The sequence below is a fragment of the Macaca fascicularis genome, chromosome 20, assembly GCF_037993035.2.
Source record: "Macaca fascicularis isolate 582-1 chromosome 20, T2T-MFA8v1.1".
NCBI classification, from domain to species: Eukaryota; Metazoa; Chordata; class Mammalia; order Primates; family Cercopithecidae; genus Macaca; species Macaca fascicularis.
The window spans coordinates 82,242,137-82,260,747 of record NC_088394.1 but is presented as its reverse complement, the minus strand read 5'-3'; the positions used below and the strand labels follow the sequence as shown (position 1 = coordinate 82,260,747).

At 51.6% G+C, this 18,611-nt stretch overlaps 1 long non-coding RNA gene across 1 annotated transcript in view; it reads right to left on the bottom strand.

Annotated features, from left to right (window-relative positions):
* Nucleotides 1-935: 935 nt before the first annotated feature.
* The window catches only part of LOC135968708 (uncharacterized), a 399,823-nt gene continuing 382,147 nt past the window's right edge, over nucleotides 936-18,611 (bottom strand). Inside the window, exon 4 of the long non-coding RNA XR_010583651.1 lies at nucleotides 936-1,664. This is a non-coding gene — a long non-coding RNA (uncharacterized lncRNA). The remainder of the gene's footprint in view (nucleotides 1,665-18,611) is intronic.

Genomic DNA, 18,611 nt, shown 5'->3' with positions numbered 1-18,611 from the left:
CCAAGCCCCCAGCCAGGGCCCGGGGCCACGTTGGCATCTCATACCTTGCTGGCCATGGGCTCACTGGGTTGGCACTGCCACCCTCCTCTGGATGTGACGCGTCTGTCTGTGAGCTGTGCAGTGTTGAAGATTAAGATGCATCACTTACCTTCAATTATTAGACACTCACTGGGCACCTCCTCTGTTCTTTGTGGGGACGAGAGGCTGATGCACCCATTCCTGCCTCCAGGGTGCAGGTGACGTTGCAGGGCCTTCAGCCCTCCCTACAAGTGACTCTCCACCGCTCTTCATGAAACATGGTCACTCCCTGAACTCCCAGTTCTGGAGCTGTGACATAGGCAGAGGCCTTATCTTTTTAAAATCGATGTGGCTGTTTTTAATCAATTTGTGTAAGTCTCACAGGTTTCCCTTTTCTCTGCTTTCCCTGCACTGTGGCTGGATTCAGCAATTAGGAAATGTATTATTCACTTCTACCCTATTTTTTTTTTCACTGAATGTGAGTAAGGGCATACAAAGATGAAAGACGAAAACCAAAAGGGCCCATGATCTCACTGGATTGTCGCAACCATCACTGGCATTTTGGTAAAAACTATTTCCGTACCTTTCCTGTGCACAGATGCACAAGTGTGAGAGTGAGGCTGTATTTGTACCTGTGTATATAGTTGTTCTTAATAGGATCGTGCCCCTGGCCTGGAACTTGTTGTTTTTTCTCAGCTGTACAGTCAACCCTGTGCATCTGTGGGTTCCACATCTGTTGATTCAACCTACTGTGGATCTAAAATATTTTGAAAAAGCAACAAAAGATAATAATGCAATAATAAAAATAATACAAATAAAAAACAATAGAGTGTAACAACTCTGTATGTAGTATTTACATTGTATTAGGTATTACAAGCCATCTGGAGATTTAAAGTACATGGAAGTGCCCAGTTATATGTGAATATTGCACCATTTGATATCACGGTCTCAGCATCTGTAGATTTTTATGTGCAAGGGGGTCCTGGAACCCACCCACACATTGAGTGTTGAGGGGTTAGAAGGCAGCAATGGACTGGAATTTTTTTTTTTTTTTTACACACCTGCAGGTGTCCAAAATAATCCATGATCTGCATCATCAGGGAACACAGCATTTTCACAGGGATTTAAGTAAAGTCATGTTTACCCTGCCAGGCACCCATGCACGGACCCCTTTACCCCCAGTGCACTCAAACAAAATAAAAGAAACAAAACCCAAGTTCACTTTTGATGAAAGTGGCTCTAATGGGACATCTTAGGCCTCATTCAAGCAGAGAACCACTTGCTCATAGCTGAAGTTTAGCCTGATAAAGAGGCCAGACCAAAGAGGCCCCGGAGCGAGTACACAGGGGTTGCCCTCCCCTCCTCCCTGCATAAAGGATGCCAGGCTCCTGAGGGTGCAGACACAGCCAGGAAATCACAGGGAGGAAGCCCAGGCCCCGGGCTCTGTGGGCTCCTCTCATGGGAAGCGCGTGAGCTGCATGCTGGGGACCCAGGCCAGGGATGGGTTGGAGCAGACTGCAGCGCAGGGAGCCGCCGGGGCAGGGGAGGACCAGGACTGGTTCTCTGCAGCAGCATCCATCCCGGCTTGGACTTGGCTCCCTCGGCAAAGGCAGTCATGTGACTTCAGTGGGCCTCGGTCTCCCCATCTATAAAACAGGAACAGAAAACCAAATACCATAAGTTCTCACTGATAAGTGACAAGAACACATGATGAGAACACATGGACACACAGGGGGAACAGCACACACTGGGGCCTGTCAGAGGGTGGAGGGTGGGAGGAGGGAGAGGATCAGGAAAAATAACCTACTGCATAATAGGCTTAGTACCTGGGCGACGAAATAATCTATTCAACAAACCCCCGTGACACGCGTTTACCTATATTACAAACCTGCACATGTACCCCTGAACTTAAAAGTTTTTTTAAAGTAACTTGGCAGCAAGACAGACCTACAAGACCGCTGGGAAGATGGAATGAGACAAGGTCCATAAAACAGTGGACATAGAGATGTGCTCTCAGCAAACATAAGACCTCCCCTGATTCTAGCAGTCAGGACAGTGCAATAGCCGCCCACGCATGTAGTGAGTTCCCCATCAGGGGAAGCATTCAAGCGCCTTTGGGGGTGCTGTGGAGAAGATTAATGCAGAGAGGAGGGAGTTAGCTGGATGACCTCAAGGTCCCATCCCTCAATGGTCTCTCACATGCTCAGGCACCGTTGAGCAATTATAGCTCCTTGGAGGGCTGAGCCCAGCTATGCACCCAGCTCTGCAGGTCCAGCCTTTCCCACGCTCCACGCTGGGTCCACAGAGACAGTGACCCTATGGCCTGCAACTGGGTCTTACCCATCTCACTCTAAAGCCAATCCTAAATAACACAAACTACTAGCACAGAAACAAGCAAGTTAATTCTATACTATTTTATTTGGGTCACTTAAAAAATTGCTACCCTTGGTTTAAAAAGCTATGAATAACAGATCAGTCTGCTTTTATATCCGTGGCAATTTCCTGGATCAGAAGCTCTCAACATTGACCCCCTTGTGACGACACCCCCTTGGATCTTAAGTTTTGAAACTTTTTTTTTTTTTTTGGCTACCAAATGATAACAACTTCCTCATTCTTTACTCATCACACCACACACTTATGGCAGCCAATCAGAGCATGAGACAACCAGCAGAGCCATTGCCAAAAGCAGAGAGACTTGACCTTTAAGCCAGTCTGATTTGGGTTTGTGTACAATTTCTATTAAGTTTTGTGGAATTATGAAAATAGCTCCTGGGTTACCACCATAACCTATTTAGAAAGATAGAGGAGCAGCCTGCCTGCCCTCTCTTCTCCCTCCTTCTTTCCCTTCCTCCTTTCTCCCTCTGCCCCTCCTTTCCTCTCTGTCTCCCTCCCCCACTCCTGCCTTCCTCCCTTCTTCCTTTCCTTCCTCGCTTCCTTCCATCTTCCCTTCCCTTTCCCTCCCTCTTTCTCTCAAGCACCATCCCTTTAATCGCGCATTTAATTGGACATCCATTCCTTGAATCATTTGTTTCTCCACCCATTTGTTCAACAAATTTTTGTTGGGTGGATGCTCCCTGCCAGGCCTGTGGTAAGGTCCTCTCTTAGGGGATGCTGCCAGGTCCTGGGAATATGGTGAGAAGCTGCATGAACAATCAGCGTTTTTAAACAATGAGATGAGGGACACCTGGCTCCATGGCAGGACAGCAATGAGAGCTGAGGGCGCAGGAGTGGCCAGGGCTGCAGGTGGAGCCGCAGGAGGGTGGAGCTCGAGTTGGCCCTGTAAGAGGGGAAGAGGAGTTGGAGTCCCCTGCGTGGTGAACGGCGTTTCAGCAGGGGGAACAGCATGTGTGGAGGTGGGGAGCCATTGGAGGGGAGGTCGTGAGCATGCAGATGAATGGTGAGAGGGATGGGCAGGGATTATATGGCACGTGCCCTCGCGAGCCAGGGTGCTGGGCCCGGGGATCTTGGTCAGGGTCTTCTGATCATGTCCTTGGCTGTGGATGAGAGCATCACAGAAGGCTGTGGCCAAGAGCGCAGCTACGGTGGCTCCAGACGGAGCTACAGAAGCATGGCGACGTTGAGTTGAGGAATTAACAAGCCCCTACTGGCTCTGCTGCCATCTCAGAGGGGAAGTCCCCTTCTTCCCTTAGCGGGAGCTCAGCTCTTGTGTCTATTAACATCAGGGCCTTCCTGGGTTCCCTCAAGAAGTCGAGGTCTGACACAGGAAGCACAGGGCACAGGAGGACACAGGGAGGGGGCAGCAAAGCCAGGTGTGTCCCCCCTGGGATGTTCATGTGTGAAGGGTACATAGGGGTGAGCACCACTGGGTGTGGGGGACGCAGGGCCAGGCAGAGGGAGGAGCTGGCTGGAATGTGGTCACAACCAGCCTCAGCCAACCCTGCGGGAGCTCTGGGCCTGGGATGGCCCTCCAGGCTGTCTGCTGAGGGACAAAGCGAGTGGGCCCTTGTGCCCAGTTCCTGGATCCTGGTGGGTCCTGGGGGCTGTAACTCAGCACGAGGCGGTGCCTTCATCTGGGGGCCATGGCTACAGAGCATCACGTGGCTGACAGCCCAGCATCAGGTGGTCCTGAGAGATGCTAGATGGTGGCCCCTATAGCACCCAACTCAGGAACCTCCACCGGCTTCAGGGAGGCAGGGGCTGGAGAGCCACTCAGGAACCCCCCGTGGGTGCCAGTCCCCACTCCACCAGCCAAAGTCGCCGGCCCCTCGACTGCTCTGCCATGGCCTGAGGCATCTGCCCTGCCTCTGTCTCTCCCAATGCGACCTGGGGCTCCTGCCTCTGCCACCAACCTTTCCTTCTCGCTCTGTCTCAGATTCTGCACCTCCGGAGAAAGGATCTGGCTGGCGCTGAGTCAGCACCACCCCTGTGGGCAGAGCCTTCTGACTGGGACACCTTGCAGGCCAGCTGATGGCCTGGCTGGTGGCTTTGAACCAAGCGGCCAGCTCTTCTCCAATGAGCCCTGGCTGGAGCGGATGGATGCCTTTGACTTGGGACAAAGTCACAGGCCCTAGGACTCCTTCAGCGGCAGCTCTTGGTGTGGCGTGTGTTCTGACACTTGGCTAGTCTAGTACAGTCTTCCAGAATCCAGATTCTAGACTTTTCGGGCTGACTCCAGGAACAGCAAATTCCTTACATCTGACTACCTCACATCTAACTACCTCTAATACATAGATGCCCTATGTCGTGTAGAAACTTTGCTCCCTGAAACCTCCTAGAACAGGAAAGCCACATTAAATGCATCCGTTTCTAAATCTGAGCCCAGTGTGGCAAAGACAACGATACCCTCCAGCCATGTGATCGGTGCATAGCCCAGCCCCTTGCTAGGAAGGCTCATGGGACTAGTTCTGGCCAACGAGCTATGAGCTCAGGAATGCACGCTGCTCCCAGGTGGAGGCGGTGGACAACCCTTGGGTAGTGGGTCCCTCGGACTCTTCCCCAGCTTGTGATTTCCTGGGCAGCCACGGTTTCCAGATGGTGCAGCTGCAAGATGGCAACACCACCGAGAGCTTGCGTTCCTGAATGACCACCTGGAGCAGAGCACCCTGAACATGTAATGTGAGAAATAAACCTTTGTTGTGTAAAGCCTCAAAGGCTCAGGTTTTAATTTGTTCCCAAAGTACACACAATCTAGTCTATCCAGACTATTTGAGAGACTGGTGTCAAAATGGTTGCTATAACAGAAACAGGAAACAGGCCGTGTGGGCTCAGCAGCGGGCAGCAGGAGACAGGGAAGCGTGGCAGATGCCAGAGAGGTGGCACCCTGTGTTAGGAGGTGGCAAAATGTTTTGTAAGAGTGCAGTCCCTCTGGAGGTGGCTGACTGGCAAGATTATCTTGCAGTTCTAGGGAAAGAGGTTGGAAACAACATAAAGGATGGGTGCTGTGATTGGTCACTCTTGGCTGCCTCTAAAAAAGAGGGAGGAGTTTGGCCAGACACAGTGGCTCATGCCTGTAATCCCAGCACTTTGGGAAGCCGAAGCGGGCAGATCACCTGAGGTCAGGAGTTCGAGACCAGCTTGGCCAACATGGTGAAACCCTGACTCTACTAAAAATGCAAAAATTAGCCGGGCGTGGTGGCACATGTCCCAGCTACTCTGGAGGTTGAGGCAAGAGAATCACTTGAACCCAGGAGGCAGGGGTTGCAGTGAGCCAAGATCCCGCCACTGCACTCCAGCCTGGGGGATACAGCAAGACTCTATCTCCAAAAAAAAAAAAAAAAAAAAAAGGGAGGAGCTCAAGAAGGAGCTGACTGGTTTGCAGCAAAAATGAAAGGGAATCAAAGGCCTTGTAGTATGGAAAAACCAGATGCTTCTCAGCCCAGCTACACAAAAGCAAGGTTGAAAAGGACTTTAGAAACAAAGACCCGGAAAACCTTTTAACTAATTTTCACTAAGTCCCCTCGGGACCAAGGGCAGACTAATGGTGCGGTGTCCAGTAAACCTTTCAGTTGGATAAAATGATTCATGGCAAAGATTAGTGGTGAGACCTTCCCAGCGAAGCCCAGCGACTTCCAGGCTGCCCCCTCTCTGGGCAGAATGAGAAGTGTGAGAGGTGAAAAGCGAAAGAAGCGTGTCTGAGTACTACGTCTGGAACACACGCTGTGCCTCTCTGTGGGTCTGTTTATTGCTCCACGAGATCAATTGTAATCAAACAGATAAGAAGCCTACTAGGTTTTTATGAGGATTGTACTGCCAGCTAAAGACTTGGTCTCCCCACCTTCTGCAGGCAGGAGGTGGCCCTGAACAGTGTGCAGCATCTGCACCCAGAGGGCCCCCACTGTGCAGCACCCCCCCCAGGAGGGCCCCCACTGTGCAGCACCCCCCCAGAGGGCCCCCAGTGTGCAGCACTACCCCCCGGAGGGCCCCCACTGTGCAGCACCCCCCCAGAGGGCCCCCAGTGTGCAGCACTACCCCCCGGAGGGCCCCCACTGTGCAGCACCCCCCCAGAGGGCTCCCAGTGGGCAGTACTACCCCCCGGAGGGCCCCCACTGTGCAGCACCCCCCCAGGAGGGCCCCAACTGTGCAGCACCCCCCCAGAGGGCTCCCAGTGGGCAGCACTACCCCCCGGAGGGTCCCCAGTGTGCAGCATCCCTCCTGGAGGGCCCCCACTGTGCACCTCCCTCGGAGGGCCCCCACTGTGCAGCACCCCCCAGAGGGCCCCCAGTGTGCAGCATCCCTCCTGGAGGGCCCCCACTGTGCAGCACCCCCCCCGGAGGGCCCCCGCTGTGCAGCACCCCCCCAGAGAGCCCCCACTGTGCAGCACCCCCCCAGAGGGCCCCCACTGTGCAGCATCCCTCCCGGAGGGCCCCCACTGTGCAGCACCCCCCCCCAGGAGGGCCCCCACTGTGCAGCACCCCCCCAGGAGGGCCCCCACTGTGCACCTGCCTCGGAGGGTCCCCAGTGTTCACAGGAGGCTCAAGAGGATGAAGGGCGAGGAAGAAACTCCCTGAACTATGAAGAAGGAAAGGCCAGGGTGCTCCTCTCACAGAGCAGAGCCAAGCCTGGTCAGGGCGCAGTTCCCACTCCAGGACGGCCCCTCCAGGGCTGCCCCTGGACTTCACGAGTTCACAGGCCAGAGGCCCGTGCTCCTCCTTCCTCTTTCTGATGGGAGTGTGACCAGGGGTGTCCTGTTCCTCTTCTTTCACTGTGCTCCCACCTGCCCACGGGATGTGTATGGAAGACAAACAACTCGTCTCAGTAATTGACACTCCCCACCAGGAGCTTCTATGTCCAACTCTGTCATAGAGACCACCACACATCCCCCAGAGATCTTGGGCTTTGGGTTGGAATCGCTTTTAGGTGGAACTTTCAAGTTATCTAGCTTGGGGAGTGACCGTATGATATGTCTGGGAAGGAGGGCATGAAAGAAGTATTTGGTGACCAGAAGGGCAGACTGCAGCAGAGATAGTGGCACTCACTGTTGCATTCATGTGTTGCCATGTAACAAATAACCCCAGTGCTCAGATGCTTAAAATAGTTACTTATTATCACTATATGTCCCTCTTTTGTGAGTTCATAATTTACACAAGAGATAGGAAGTTTGGTTCTTCTCTGCCCTGTGATGTCTGGGGCTCAGTTGGAAAGACTTGAGTGGCCAAGGCTGCACCAGCTGTGGAGAGGCCCGAAAGCTCACGCTGTGCCTATCTACCTGATAGGCTTGGACTTCTATAGGCACAACAGCATCAGGGAAGTTGGATTTCTTAAAGGCTTCTTAAAGCAGCTGCAAGTGTCCTTTCTACCCAGACTGGTCAAGGCTCAAGGGGAGGGGCACCAGCCCAGCCCTAGAAGGAGAAGTGCCAAATGTCAACAGTTTTATAGGCTCCCCAACATTTCCAACCCCCTGGCAGTCAGCTGGTGCCCCAGAGCTCTCCCTTGGTGACTCTGTGTGACAAACAGCATCCAGGTGGCAGTGACTGAAGCAGCAGCAGCTGAGTGGGTTACTGTGCATCTCCTCTTCCCAGGATCCCAGCCGCCATAAAGAGGAGAGAAGCTCTGATCCATGCTACCACATGGTTGAACCTGGAATGCATCACGCTCGGCGAAACAGCGGGACTCAAAAGGCCACATGTCGTCTGACTGATGTGAAATGTCCAGGACAGGCAAATCCACAGAGATAGAAAGTAGATCTGTGGTACTGATTGCTCAGCATAGGGGCCTTTTTTTGAGGTGGCAAAAATGTTCTAAAACTGACTGTGGTGATGGTTGCAAATATATCTGAATATGCTAAAACCTGTGGGATTGTTTGCTTAAAAATCGTATCAAAGGTGAAACAACTACCCCTTAATTACTCAAATAAAGGACTGACATTTTTTAAAAATGCAAGGTATTATCACAACCTTCTTTCTATCTTCCCTGTGGGTCATTGGGTAAGAGAAAAATCACAAGAGTTCAGGTTCTGAGTTCAAGTCCTGAGGCTGCAGCACGCTGGCTGTGTGACCTTGGGCAAGTTTCTTAACCTCTCTAAGTCCCTGCTGCTGCATTTGAGTGAAATAAAATGATAATAACACCTACCTCATAGGACTGTTAGGAAGTTTAAATACAGTAGTCCAGGTCAGCTCCCTGAGCAGGGTCTGCCCACAGGAAGCTCTCAAGTATAGCATTTCTTGTGCCTGTTGTTGCTTTTGAATTTTACAGACGTGAAAACAGAGTCCACAGAGGCGACAGGATGCTCCTGGGAATGTGAAGCCAGCCCAGCCCTCCCTCCAGGATTCGGGCAGCAACAGCTTCCCCAGAGTCGGGTCGGGCTCAGCCACAGGCCCAGCATTTTCCTGGTGCCAAGGTCAGCTCCTCGGCAGGCCCTGAACTTGTGGTTTGGAGAAATAAATGACATGCTGATTACTTAATCCTAAAACAACAGGAATTTTCTCTCTTTTAAGGGGCAATGACAGGAAGCTGGCAACGTTGCAGAACCAGCCACAAGCATCTCGGGCTACGTTCCGGGGCACAGAGCAGGGTGGGGAGTGTGCTGCAGAACTGCATGAGGGTTTAGGGCTGGCCTCTCCCTGCGCCTTATGGCATCCGTGTCTGGGGGCTCCTCTGCACGCTGAGAACTCAGCTCTGCGCCGTCCACTTGGCTTGTCCCTCCTCCCAGCTCTCCTGGCCTCCTTGTGTCCTACAGGCATTGGAGCCCTGGGGATGGGCTGCATCTTCAGAAGGAAATTCTCTTGGTGGGCTGCTTCCCTGGTCTCCAGACCTCAGCAGGCCAGGTCATTTGGACTTGACTTCAGGCTCCAAAAAAATGAATGGTTCACGAAGGGAAAGCACCAAATAGCCGTGGCCACCAGCCACCGAGTGTACCCGGAGGCGCAGAGACCATTGCCACTAAACTTCGGTTCTGTCAATCATTTGGGCCTTCTCTCATTGGACAATGATGTGTCTCACACCCACAAACCCTGGGCCAAATCCTGTGTGTGCCACTGGGGACAGAGAGCTGAGCAGCAAGTGTGGTCCTCGTGGTGCTCAGGGGGCTTAGAAAGTAACCAGGCAGCCCCAGGAGGAACAGCAGCTTTGAATAAACGAAAGCCAGGACTGAGAGGACACGTGAGAGCAGGCCTCCAAACACTTCATCGCCCCCCCCGGAGGGTGGGATGGGGGCCCCCAAAATGTTCCCCATCTTAACCCGCGGAACCTGTGGATGGAACCTCGCTTAAGACTAGGATCTTGGCAGATGTGATTCAGTGAAGGATCTCAAGATGAGATCATCCTGGACTTAGGGTGGGTCCTAAATCCAATGGCTGCGTGTCCTTATAGGAGACAGGGGAGGGAGACTTAAGGCCCAGAAACTCAGAGAAGAAGACCATGCGGAGTGGAGGCAGAGGCTGGGGCGAGGCATCTGCAAGTCAGGAAACACCTGGAGCCACCAGTGGCTGAAAGAGACAAACAAGGACTCTGCCCTCGAGCCCTCAGGGGGAGCACGGCCCTGCCCGCACCTTGACCTTGGATTCCTGTCATCCAGAAGTATGAGAAAGTAAATTTTTGTTGTTTAAGCCCCCAGTTTGCGTTCATCTGTCCCAGCAGCCCCAGGAGACCCATACAATGACCTAAAGGAGAAAATCCGTCTCTCACGTGTTGCACTGTGGCTGATGCTGGTCCTCACCTCCCCTGGTCCTCACCTCCCCTGGTCCTCACCTCCCCTGGTCCTCACCTCCCCTGGTCCTCACCTCCCCTGGTCCTCACCTCCCCTTGGCCTGTGGGGAAGGCGCCTGCAGACACGGCTTCTGAGGGTGCCTCGGAGGTGAAGTCTAGAGAATGAGCCTCAGCCAGTTCAACCCTGTCCCTCTTAGCACCTTGCCACCTGCGTGTCCTTCTGGCTTCCTAGGGCTGCCCAGTTCTCTCCCAGAACTGGACGTAGAATTGCAGGCTGGAAAGACTCAGCAATGACTGGTTCCACCCTCTCATGTTTTCAGAAGAGGAGACTGAGGCTCAGAGAGGCTAATTCCTCCAGAGTCATTCAGCTAGAGTGGTGACGAGAAAGTCCAATTGCACACAGAGTCCCTGGGCCACAGTTCACAAGGCCTTGGCCCTGTTTTGCATCCTTAAATCCCCTTGAGGTGGATCTAGGGCCGGGCTGGGCTCCTCTTCAGGCTGAGCAGGCCACCAGGGTTGGCCCCAGTTATCAGCCCTTTCCCAGGGCCAGCTGTTCCTTCACGGCTCCTCACAGAGCAGCTGGGGGCCCTCCGGGCGGGGAGGACGGCTGTCATTGCACAAAGACCTCTGCGTCTTTGACAACCGAAATGCTTGGTGCTGATTGACAAACGAGCTGGTACCTGAGCGTCTCAAGCGCAGTAATGACACGGAGTGTTCGCTTGAGGGCCACGGGGCAGGCCAGATGAAAACAAAGGGCCTAGACGGACTGGGGGCGGCCCGCCGGCTCCGGGTCCACACTCTGGACAGGGAATCAGTCACTCCCGAAGGCTCGGCCCAGGCCTGAGGCCGCGTGCTGGGTGGTCCCATGCAAGCTGCTTGTCAGCTCCTGCTTCTCCCACACCTCGGCTCCTTTCTTTGGGTTCTGCAGATGTCAGCGTTCCCACCTGTCAATCAGTCATCAACTCAAGTATTTGTTAAGCCAGACACTGCCCCAGGCTAGTAATAATAATAACAACAACAATGACCACCATAGTGAGGATCTTAAAAACTCCCTGGGCTCAAATGCATTCATAACCTCATTTAATGATCACAACAACTTTTTGAAATGGATGCTATTGTTATCAGCTTTCATAGACGAGAAAGCTGGGTCACAGAGAGATGAAAGGACTTGCCCATTGTCATGTAGTAAGTGTTGGAGGCTGAGTTTGTTCACTTACATGAGCCCATCTGCCTAGCTCTAGACAGTTCTGGCTCATGGAGGGACATGTGGGTGGAAAGTACAGAGTGCTGACTGTCTAGGCTTTATTGACCTTAAAAAGAGACATGAAGAAACAGTTTGTCTTCTTCCACCAGAAATTATGAAAACAGCAAATGACAGCTGGAACCATGGCAACCATTTTGTGATATGGAGGAAGTGGCTGACATACTGAGGATGGTCATTTACGGAAGGAAATGGGCCAAACTGTTACACACAGCAGAAAAAAACAAGGAAGTGTAGGAGAGAATTAATAAATAAAAATACAAAATAAGAAATACAAGACTCTTTTGTTGGCCTTGAAGACACCAGCTGCCATGACTTTTATGGCTGCAGGGAAAAGAATTCTGCCAATAACCTGAGAGCACTTGGAGGAGAATCGTTCCCCAGTTGGGCATCTGATGAGAGTGCAGCCCGGCTGACACCCTGACTGAGCCTTGTGATACCCTGAGCCGGGCACCAGCAAAGCTACACCCAGACCCTTGACTCACAGAAACTGAGTTAATAAATGTGTGTTGTTTTAGCCACTACATTTGTGGTAAATTGTTACACAGTAATAGAAAAACAGTACAATGCTCATGGCTAGAACATTTAAATAGTACAGAAAGGAAGACCATGCAAGGTCCAAGTCTGGCTCCTCTCACTCCCCTCATCTCTCTGCAGTTCCTGATGTCCCCTTTTGGAATATCTCTAATGTACCTGGCAGCCTCAAAGGTGGTAGGGGTTTGTTTTCATGTGTGTGTAAATGATTTCTTTTTACTGCAATAGAATATGTAATACGCATGCCTTAAACAAACCTTCTTTATTTTTTTTTCATTTACCAATGCATTTTACAGCCCTTTTTATTAGCTCTCTCAGGCCTCCTAGATTCTCTTTCTTTAATGAAAATGGGTCTGACTAGACCTTTTCCTCCTCAATTCAGACCATTCTCTCTGGAGAAGTGGACCGCTAACAATCCTCCCTCCCATTCCAGTTTCCGATGGGTGAAGACTTGGCAGAACCGTGGATAACTCTGACTTTCAGGTCTCTGAAAATGATTAGGTCAGCTGATGGATGCTTAGAGCCTATAAAATTCACGAGGCTTCAAATTGTTTCCAGACATGAGAGGGATGAGCAGTGGAAGGATCGTGAGCTTCAAGGCTGCCCCAGCAGAGGAGGAGGAAGATGTTGCTTCACGGAGGCAGGAGAGGGAGAGAGTAAGTGACCCCACTTTGCTGTGGGGGTACTTTGGCAATTTGAATGTGTTTCATTGGATTTGTTTTAATTGCAAAAGGACCGTATGATTCTTTAATTAGCCCAGCAATTCAGAAGCAGGTAAATTTTAAAAGACAAGCTAGAAACTTGCCTAGATACTGGTGAAAGCACACCAAGCAATATGTTTAGGAATATAATTGCAACATTGCTGGTCATCACCCCCAAACAGAAAGTCTCCCAATGTCCATTCAAAGAGGACCAGTTAAATACGGCACTTTACACCCACATGTTAGGATACCGGACCGCTGTTAGAAACCAAGATGTGGTGGTGTTTAGACGCAGTGAAATATTGTGCAGCCGCGAGAATGAATGGTTCACAACCACAGGCTGCAACACAAATGAATGTCACCTACTCAACGTTGAGTCAAGGAATCTAGAGACTAAAGAACACACTGTATGATTTCATTTACACATAAAAGCATAAGCGTAGACAGAGGGAATGAATACTGTATGGAAGTCAGGATAGTGGTTACTGCGACGGGGCAGGTTTCAGAGAAGGGAGGGCTTCTGGGAGCAGGTGATGTCTGTTTCTCAATTTGGGTGCTGGTTACCTAGGTCATAGCAGCCCCAGGAGACCCATACAATGACCTAAAGAAGAAAATCCATCTCCCACACGAGCCAGCATGAGCACATCCATGGCAAAAAGCGAACGTGAGCATGTTTGGTTGACAAAAATTCATCCTATGGCACACTTATGATACCTGTACTTTTCTGTGCTTCAATTAGAAATTTTAAAATGCGGTACCTCTTGTAATGATACAATGTGCCCACATTTGTAACTCAAACATAGCACATTGTTACAAAATGGTACACTTAGAAATCCAGTGAAAAAGACTTATGGATGATTCCAAGTCCCAAAATAAAATAGTTTCATTAAAGAAAGAATTCAGGAGGCCCAAGGGAGCTAATAAAAAAACGGTCATAAGATGCATCCTTAAATGGAAACAGCAGGTTGCGACCAAGCCAGGAAGAACGGAAAGAAGTATCAAGGAAATACAGGTTTGTTTCCTAGCAACAGTCCCAGCTCATATCTCATTGGCTAGAATGGTGTCACATGACTACTTCTTGCTGCAAGAGAGCCTGGGAAATGTACACTTGCTGAGTTCTGTTGATGGGGAGACGACTGAAAGGATCTTGAGGACATAACGAAATGTCTCCACCACACTCATAAAAAACAAGACTCACAAAATGCATCTGTTTTCAGCGGGTCACCAGGGATGAGGAAAAAAATGTGCCTTCAAGTTTGAAGTCAGGGGTGTCAGAGGCCTGCACATGTCTTCCTGAGCACCCCATTCATGGGTTCCAGCCACCGGGACCTTCAGGACTGCCTGACTATTCAGGGTCATTAGGAATTAAAGCAATTAAGGGCAACTGAGACCAGGAGGAAGAGAAATGGCCATTTCTCAAGTACCTCCTGCGGGTAAAGCAGTGTGCCTCTGGAAGTTCTCACAAAGCCACACGCACCACAGCCTGGAAAGTGATTTTATAGACGAGGCCACTGGCGGTGAGCACCATGTGCTGATGATGGTCATTTTTATTGGGTGGGTATTTTTATCAGGTGGGTATTTCATACACATCTGTGCCCTGTGCCTACATCCCCAAAACCATGGTTCTGTGAAGGATATGACCCTTGGACAAGCAAGGAAAGGAATTCCAGAGAGACTGACAGCCTGCACAAAGTCAAACAGCAGGAATTGAGAATTCAACTCTGCCTCCAAATGCCAGCTCCCACCCTGCTGCCCCCCAGCTGACTATCAGAGGCAATTCAGCAGGTTATGGGCCAAGTGGCCAATGCTCTGGAAGACTCTGAAAGTAAACCGAGGACCCGAAAGGTTAAGGAAGTTGGACAAAGCCACACGGTTGCTGGCCGTGAGGGCCAGTACTGAAACCCAGGTCCACTTGATTCCACGGATCATGCTTTTCCCACCATGCTCCTTCACCAGGCCCCAGAGCCCAGCGAGCCCTCAGCCCTAAGAGGGACTGTCAGGTTGTGCGTGGAGAATGAGCTCCATATTTCCAGGTGCAATCAGTCCTTAGGGTCGTGTCCTTCACAGAACCATGGTTATGGAGATACAGGTACAGGGCATGGATGTGTGGCACCCAGCATGAAATACCCACCTGATAATACGCCCTTAGGCGAATTCAGGGCCATCCAAAGGGCTCCCCAAAGAGACCCAGAGGTCTGGATTCACAGCAAGGACTCTGGCCTCCCTGGGTCAGATCCTTTGGGCCTCCCATGGTCTAGGTTGCCACTAGGGCACATATGCTGTGCATGTTCACATGTGTGGTGCCTGTGCTGCTCACCACATCCCTCCTTGCTGAAAGATCCACCGAAGCTGGCAGACAGCACCTGCAAATGGACCCGTGGTGTCCTCTAGCCGCTCCCGGCTGTCAGCTTTTGTCCTGGGCCGCCTTGCTAATGAGGAGCCCAGAGAAGCCCAGCCATCGTGCCTCGTTATCTTCACTCCTTCTCCAGAAGATCCGGTTTCCCCTCATGTCTTGCCCTGGCCCCTCACAGGCTATCGTGGAATATACAGAGACTCAAATCTCTTTCGGGATGATTTATGAACCCCTTGCTGGGGGCCCATCTGTCTCCAAGAGACCCCCACTCCTGAGGCCAGGTATTGCTGGGGTCATGACCCTGGGAAGGCCACCAGAGGTCAGATAAGGATGGTGTTGAGTCTATCAGTGACCCCTCTGTTGGACAGACCTCGGCGTGATGGAGCTGTGCTTGAGAAATTAGTGAGATTTGTCAGGGGTCTGTGAGGGAGGGGAGGGGGCATTGCTGGCTGGGGTCACAGGGTCACTGTGCCTCGGTAACTGGGTGAATTTTAGGTCGTGAGCTTGCCCCGTGACTCTGCCAGGCTGCTTGCAGGTAGGATGGTGCAGGGTCTAGCTTACCCCACAGAACAATCCACAGGAACTATGGAGGCAGAGGCAGGTGATTTGAGTTCATGCTCTAGCACAATGCCTAGCACACAGTAGGTGCTCAATAAAGAAGAGTGGAATGAATGAATGCAGGCATGAATGAAGGACCTTGCTGCATAAACTTGAGGTGGTGCCGGTGACTGGTCTTGAGCCGCCCAGTCCCCCTTTACCTTCCTTTGGTCAGAGCACTCAGATCTCCTTTAGCGGAAATTATTTCTTCTGGTGGATGAAGCCCTGTTCACTCATGGCCTGCCCTCCGCACGACATGGGGTCCACCATGACCCAAGCTTAGGCAATGGGTCATTCCCCCACCTAGGAAATGGATTGTGAGCCGGGGGGAGAAAGAACGAGCAACAGTGGGAATATGTTCGTCACAGCAGGGACACCGGGGGTGTTTCTCGTTGTGAGGCAGCCCCCATCCATCCCCATGTCCAGACTCAGCTCTCCAGTCTTCCAGTTCTATACCCAATGTGTTCCACCAATTATCCCTTTTCTTCTCTGCATCTCGAGTTTGTTTCTGTTGCTTGCAACCCTGAACAGTTATTCCCCACCCCCTTATACACATAAACATAATATGTTCAGGTGGTTGACCCACTTCACTTCCCTAGGCCTCGGTTTCCACATCTGTGAAATGGGTGTCACGAGTCCTCCCCCAGGGTCTTTAAGGATCACGTGAGGGGATGTGTATTAAATTATGCCTAGCTTGCGCCCTTGGTGTGCAGTGCCTGTGGCGTGTGAGTGAGCGCAGGCTGACCTCCTGGTGTGGGTCCTGAGGCCCTGGGGCAACTGGTGCAGAAGGCGGTGGGTGGGGCTTGAGTGGCACTCAATGGGCCCCCTCCCCTTCCCTGTGTACCTTGCCTCCAGGGTGCTGAGTCCACAGACAGACCCGGAAGCCAGAAAGCTCGAGCCTCATGATTCAGAGCTTGGATCATGCAACCGGATTACTTGGGTTCAGATCCTGTCTCTACCACCCACCAGTGCCATGACTGTGGGCCATGAATTTAATCTCCCTGAGCCTCAGAATCCCCACCCATAACATGGAAAGGACAAGGATGATAGCACGCCCCGCCTCACGAGGGGCCAGGATGGGTTGAAAGAGATGGCATTTGGGAAGCGGATGCTGGTCTCCAGAATCCTTGGTGTTTATAAAGCAGAGATGAGCAGTAGGGGGCAGAGAAAGGTTGACCCTCAGGGCTTAGACTGGGGACTCCTCAGAGGACAGACAACGCTAGGGCCCCTAAACATGCTTGCTGTCCCAGGTCAGGCTTCCACGGAGCACATGGAGCTCGAGGCAGGAGTCATGGACTGGGAGGTGAGCCCAGGAGGCTCAGGCAGGGGAGCAGGCGAGACAAAGGGAAGGCGGGAGCCAGCAAGGCACCCTCCCGAGGGTTACCATGCGGGCCCCGGTGCTCAGCCATGCTGGGAACTTGGGAACACAGCGCATCACTCCTTCATTCGTGGCTCTCACAGATACTGTCATTCCCTTCCTGGCTGCCACGCGCCCCGAGTCCCGGCAGAAACACAGATGGGTCCAGAGTGAGCCGCACTATCCATGGGCTCATGGTCCAGTGTTGTGACACACAGGCCATGCACAGTCTGGTTGTAGCCGGGCCGACAGAAGCAATGGCTGTCCCAGCTCAGGGAGCAAAAGTGAGGGGCTGGGGTCAGGGATGGTAGCGCTGAGGGGCAGAAGAAAGGGCAAGGACACACCGTCCCCAGTCTGGAGGAGTCCCAGGCTGTGTGTGGGAAGGGGGGTCTGGGGATGCCATGGTGGGCAGGGGTGGCGGTGGAGACAAGAGGCTGGGCTGGAGAATGCAGGGCCTTTCCCTCTCAGCTGTGTTTTCTGCCCCTACATGACCCTTGACCTTCACTTGGAGATGTACAAAAAACCATCCGAAGTCCATGGAGGCCTAAATTCACTGCGCCCTGCATGCATCCCTGGGTCAAGTCTCAAGAAACACACTCTGGAAACGGCGGCAAAAACAGTGAGCGTTTGCCGTCCAGCCCCGGCGTGTGCAGTGTGGGTGCCCGCGGGAAAGAATTCTTCTTAACATTGTGGTTTCTTCTGGGATAAGCAGCTCTTGCAAAGGGAATTTTCATAGCCTGTTTTGCTATGTGCTGTGTTGTTTTCCTGGGGGGCGTGGGGGTGGGTTAGGTGCTGAATAAGGGAGTCTCTTTGAAGGCTCACCCAGGACCCTTGTAAAGCAGCCCCACGGCCCCGCAAGACCCAGAGCACAATTCTTGGAATTGTCTCGTTTGTTCCATGATGTTACAGAAAGTGCAACACCGGAGGCGTTTTCTTAAGAATCAAGATCTGAAACCAACATTATCTTACTCTCTTATTGTTGGCACAGGAAGAAACCGGGCCCCTGCCAAGGGAAACATGTCACTCTTCCAGCAAGTCCCCGAAGGTCAGAACCTTCAAGACGGGTGAATTTGGATTTCATCTTAGGAAAAGCTCCGACTGTGGCACCAGGATGTGGTGAATATTTTAAGTAACTTTACATATTAAGTAACTTTACATATTAAGTAACTTTACATATTAAGTAACCCCCCAAAAAACCAAACAAACAACAACAATAAAAGGAGATTCCCTAGTTTCAAACCTCTGTGGATGAAGAGGATGAGGCGTGAAAAACAAAATACGAGAGATTCCTCAAAATGCCATGCGTGTTCTCTACTCTCTGGGTCTTGGCTACACTCTCTGCTCCAGGCATCTCTGTTCGCCACCTGTCAATGTCTTATTTAATCCTTATGCTGTGGCTGCTGTGACAACTTCCTTGACCCCCTCCAGTGCAAATTGATGACTCTCTTCTTCTCATACTCATACTGACTGGTTGCATAGTATACAGTGTTTATTATGACTCTTTGCCTGATATGATGATGATTGATGAGCACAGGAGTCTCCCTCAATAGACCAGGAGTTCCCTGGTGATGAAGAGCTGTACATCGGCCTATTCCTCTGGGTGCCTGGCACACCGCCAGGTTTATGGCAGGAGATCAATACCTGCTTGTTTCATTCATTCATTTAAAAAATGTGCTCCTCCATTCT